The 5,000-nt window shown below is 43.3% G+C and overlaps 1 protein-coding gene across 2 annotated transcripts in view; it reads left to right on the forward strand.

Moving 5' to 3' along the window:
- sptbn2 (spectrin, beta, non-erythrocytic 2) overlaps positions 1-5,000 on the forward strand; it is a gene marked incomplete at both ends in the record, with an annotated part of 57,741 nt that overhangs the window by 6,976 nt on the left and 45,765 nt on the right. The window lies entirely within an intron of this gene.

Below are 5,000 nucleotides of genomic sequence, written 5' to 3' on the forward strand. Positions count from 1 at the left end.
GTGTGTGTGTGTGTGTGTGTGTGTGTGTGTGTGTGTGTGTGTGTGTGTTTATCCAAGATATCACTCTCGTATATCACTGACAGTGACTTTGAGTTGACAACCTGTTGTGTTATTCTTTCTCTTTCCTGATCCAGCTCTTTTTTTCTCTTTCTTTCTTTCTTTCTCTCTCTCAGCTCTGAGCATGAGTAGAACAGAGCAAAAAGAGGCCTGGAAGGATTTATTTTTGTTCCTCCTGGTGTGTGTGTGTGTCACCTTTAGTGCTCTCCTGGAGAGTGGCCCTGATTCTGCGCTGGTATTTTGGTTTTGGGAGTGTCTGCTGCAGGGCTGCTGCCCCAGATCCTCAAAAAGAGAAAGATGAGAGAAAAAGAGCGGGGAGAGAGAGAGAGAGACACAGATGGAGAGAGAGAAGGAAAGAAAGAGATGAACTGAAAGACAGGGATGGGGAGGGGGGAGAGAGAAGGAGAGAAAGAAAGAGAGATGGAGAGGTTGGAATAAAAAGAGGGCTGGACAGAGAGAAATTGATAGAAATAGAGACAGGGAAATGAGGAAAGATGAAAATAATGAGTGAAGAGAGTGTGAGGAGTGAAAAGATAGTGATGAGATAATGGCTGTGGGAGGGAGGGTATTTTAGTTGTAAGATTGAGAAAAGGACATACACTCATCACGAAAGCTCATGACCGAATCATATCACACAATCACACTCGCACACCCAAACACACACTCAGACTTCTTTAAAACAGAAATTCTATGAAACTCGTTAGATGTTTTTGCCAGATTCTGCATTTAACTTTTTTGATCAGACGTATTTGAGGATGATTGAATAGATAAAACTGAATCAAGAATGGAAGACATGGGCTTCTGTACACACATTCTCGTACACACATATATTATCTGTTCTGGGTAATGGACCTGTTGGGAGAGGGTAGGGAATGTAGGGAAGCAATGCTGGTATAGCCCCAAAGACTAAAAATACAGTGGAATTTACTGTCATTTTCAATTTCATTTCATAGAAGGAAAAAATTGCAAGCGTCTTTAACGGTCGAAACCTTCCGGTTTCCGGTTACAAGACAGTAAGCCACTTGTGTTCTGAAGGTGTACATGAGCATTCTAAGTCTTACGGTTATTCTAAGAATGACTAAAACTGGCAATTGGGGCAGCATTTTCTTTGTGTGACACACACACACACACACACACACACACACGCACGCAGTGTATGGCTGAATTTGCGTTGGACATTGTGGACTTTGAAGTAGCAGGACACACAGGGCAGGTCTGCACACCCTGCATATCTCAAATACTTTACTACATTAACTATATTTCACCCAAAAGGCACTTAGATTGAGCTATTTTCAACACTTCATCTGAAACAAAAGCGTTTGTGTGTGTGCCTGCAATAGTTTGCGGTTTGATTTATTTCGGTAACTTCAGTGGTGTTCTGCCCTACTCCACCCCTTTCACACTGCTGCTGCAAGATTTGTGTGTTTGTGTGTGGGGGAAGTGGGAGAGAGAGTATAGTCTTGGTATGCACACACACACAAACACACACACACACACACACACTCTCTGATCCTTTTAATGGCTAAGATTTTTTTTAAAGTAGTATGTGCGTGCGTGTGTAAACCAAGTTCACACCATAATCCCCATATCTGATCATCTCATCAAATCTCAATTCAGTGAGTTGTGGACATGTCAAGCTCTCTCTATCTCACTCTCTCACTGTCTTTTTCTCCTGCGCTCACCCCCCCCCCCCCCCCCCCCCCTTTCCCTTTCCCTTTCCCCCTCTTCTGTTCTCTCTCCTTTCAATATCTGTCTTGTACGAGCATGTGTTCACAGGTGTAAATCATTAAGGGACCGTCAAATAGATAGAGAGATGCAGCGTGTGTGTGTGTGTGTGTGTGTGTTTGTGTGTGTGTGTGTGTGTGTGTGTGTGTGTGTGTGTCCACTCTCATGTGTTTGAGAGAATGAATGGAATCTCAACCTTTCAAACTGTCCTGTCTGGTTTGTACCAGACTTGTCTTCCAAAACCCTCCAAAGTTCACATTGCGGGTGTAGGCCCTAATGGTTTAGCACGAAATACCATGACTCCATTTCACAATAGGTGGGACTCTGAACATTTTTACATTACAAGGCAACACGCCTTAATAATACTGTTTCAGCAGAAATATAACCCAGAAGCTATTACCAGTCAGACTAAAAGCTCTGTCGTGCAAACAATAATTTTAATCCAATTCATCTTTTTTTTGTATCTACCTTCTCTTTTATCTACGTTCAGTTGTGTGAGTGAAAAGCGGAGTGATGACAAAAATGTAAATGTAAACAAAATCGCATGGATGAATGTGTTGAGCGGGTTTGTAGAGCATAAATCTGTTAAGGGGACACAATTGGGCCAACTTGGCTTTCAAAGGACCTGGGGCTAATGCTTTTGGTTTTCTGTTCAAACCTCATTCATAAGCTCTGAATGTGGTCTCACAGTAGCTGGGTTTCATGGTGTCATCATGTTATTGTTATCAGGTGAAGCTCCACACATTACTGGTGTAAGCTATATCGCAATGTGAGTCATTTGCAGTTTGTGCGTAGGTGAGTGTTGGCTAGCTATTTCAGCCATGTGCTGTGATGAAACACCAGAAATCATTATCTCTGAGTGATCTCAGAATCGTACCTCATTCTCTAGTCTTCCTCAAGACCCACACACACACACTCGAAAATCCAGTCAGTTTGCTCTCAGGGATGTGTGTGTGTGTGTGTGTGTGTGTGTGTGTGTGTGTGTGTGTGTGTGTGTGTGTGTGTGTGTGTGTGTGTGTGTGTGTGTGTGTGTGTGTGTGTGTGTGTGTGTGTGTGTGTGTGTGAGCGAGAGAGAAAAAGACAGACAGAAGGTCAGTCAGTGTGTGATTTAGCAATAACAGTAATAAAATCTGCTGTGTCACTAACTAACTCAATCGTGCCAGACAGGTTAACCCACTAAACATTGAGTCTACCTCCAGTCTGCTTAGCCTTACAAACCACTCACCAGCAGCCTACCAACAATACAGAAACGCTCATTAGCACACATGATGAGTTGACTCAGGGTTTAGGGTTGAACAACACAAATCTGTCTTATCGAACTGCTGAAGTCATCGCAGATCCAAATGACAGTGTTGAGCTTACACTAGACAAGCCTGTAAGTGATTTAGTGGCGTTCTGCCCCATTGAAAACTACCATTAAAAATGCTGGCGTATTAGCTGTGTTATAATGTCATTAGTTGCACGTAGCAGCTAGTTATGGCTTCGTAAAAGACTTCATTATAGGGTCTTTAAAACAGGACTGTCATAGTTGTCAGGTAAATGCTTTTCGCCTCATCATCACGAGCTAAGTGTGTCCTCTCGCTCATTCAGATATGTCGGTATGTAAAGTGTAGAGGCTAGGGAGTGAGTGGCGGCGAGCAATCTCTCTCTTTAACCAGTTTCGGTTAAAGTAGCCTTGGGCGTTCTACTGTGGTATTTTAGACACACCCCTGGCCACCCCATCAGTAACCTGTTTGTCCACTCTAGAATGGTGATCTGTGCCCGTCGCTGTGTGTTTGTGTGGGGGTGATCTGTGTGTGTGTCTGCGTGTGCTATCCTGCTGCGGTAATGCCGTGCTAACAAAAAACAGTAGCCAACGTTAATCTGAGTAATGGCTTCTGGGTAATTAGCCATTCAGCGTAACACTCCAGTAGAGGGGTGATTTGTGAGTCGTCCCCCCTGCTGAGTGAAGTACAGAGGAACCAAGACTCCTAGGTTCAAATGTTTGCTAATGGCAGGTTTCCTGTTCTAAGCTTGGCAGTGCTGTAATTGAGGACTTGCTGCAGAGTCAACAAGCTATTATACACAAATGAAAGCATACACGCCATGTACATCATACCTGTAAAGATTTGATCTAAAACATGAATAGGTCCTATTGGTAATTTGAGCGGGTTTTGTAATCATATGTAGTCAAACATGTCATTGTGTTTGCCGTTTAGTGGTGAAAGGTGAATTGAGCGGTTGGGTTTGTGGAGTGATGATTCTGGTCCAAATTTCAACTGTTTTGCGTCTGCCCAAAATTCCTGAGAGTTTAAATATTGAACAGGCCGTGTACCTGTGTCTGTCTAGGTCCAAAAGGGTGTCTTTCCCAGTTAGCCATGACACCTGACATAACGGCCCTCCCCCTTTTACAAAACAGACAGTTGCTCCAGTTTGAGATTAAATGGCATAAAAAAACCCTGCTGTAATGCACTAGCGCCACTAGAACACCTGCTTTTTCTCCTTCTCACAAAGACACACACGCACACACACACACACACACACACACACACACACACACACACACACGCACACACACACACACACACAGGGCTATAAACCACTTGATTAAAAGCACAGCTTTCAGATAAGAGTTAGGTTAATGTCTGTCTCTTAGGATCTCTTTACTGGTGACAAAGGTCATAGGAGCTGCTAATAGTCCTGGACTTGTTGGTTTTGTTCAGACACCCTAGGATATAATTAAATTAAATTACACACATTCTCTCAGCTTTCCATTCCCTGCAGTTGGCTTTTCAACAGCATGGGATTGCAACATTGCGGTCAGGACAGCCCTAGTGAAATGCTAAGGACTAACTTAAATCATTAACAGAAGTTAGCATGTTATCTTATAGGGGTGTGGTGTGTGTGTGTGTGTCGGTGAGAATGGGAGTGAGAGTGGAGACTACACACTATCACTCTTTGGCACCTAATGTCCCTGTCATAGCACACAGTGGTGACTCACCTGACATTCAGTTAAAGTCTGAACTCGGGTTTTACATCACAGCACATTATATCACATTACAGTAAGTTTCTTAATCAAGCCTTCCTTCCCTTTAATGACCCTTTAGCCTTCAGTTCCAGAGTGCACAGCTGGACAGTGAGGTTAAGGGTTGAGTAAGAGTAAGAGCAAAGGCTCTTGTGAGTTGTAGTCTTAATAAAGGGAGACGCAGGTGTCTTAGTTTTTTAAGCACAATTTGTTC

Source organism: Sprattus sprattus (assembly GCF_963457725.1).
Source record: "Sprattus sprattus genome assembly, chromosome: 1".
Classification (NCBI taxonomy): domain Eukaryota; kingdom Metazoa; phylum Chordata; class Actinopteri; order Clupeiformes; family Clupeidae; genus Sprattus; species Sprattus sprattus.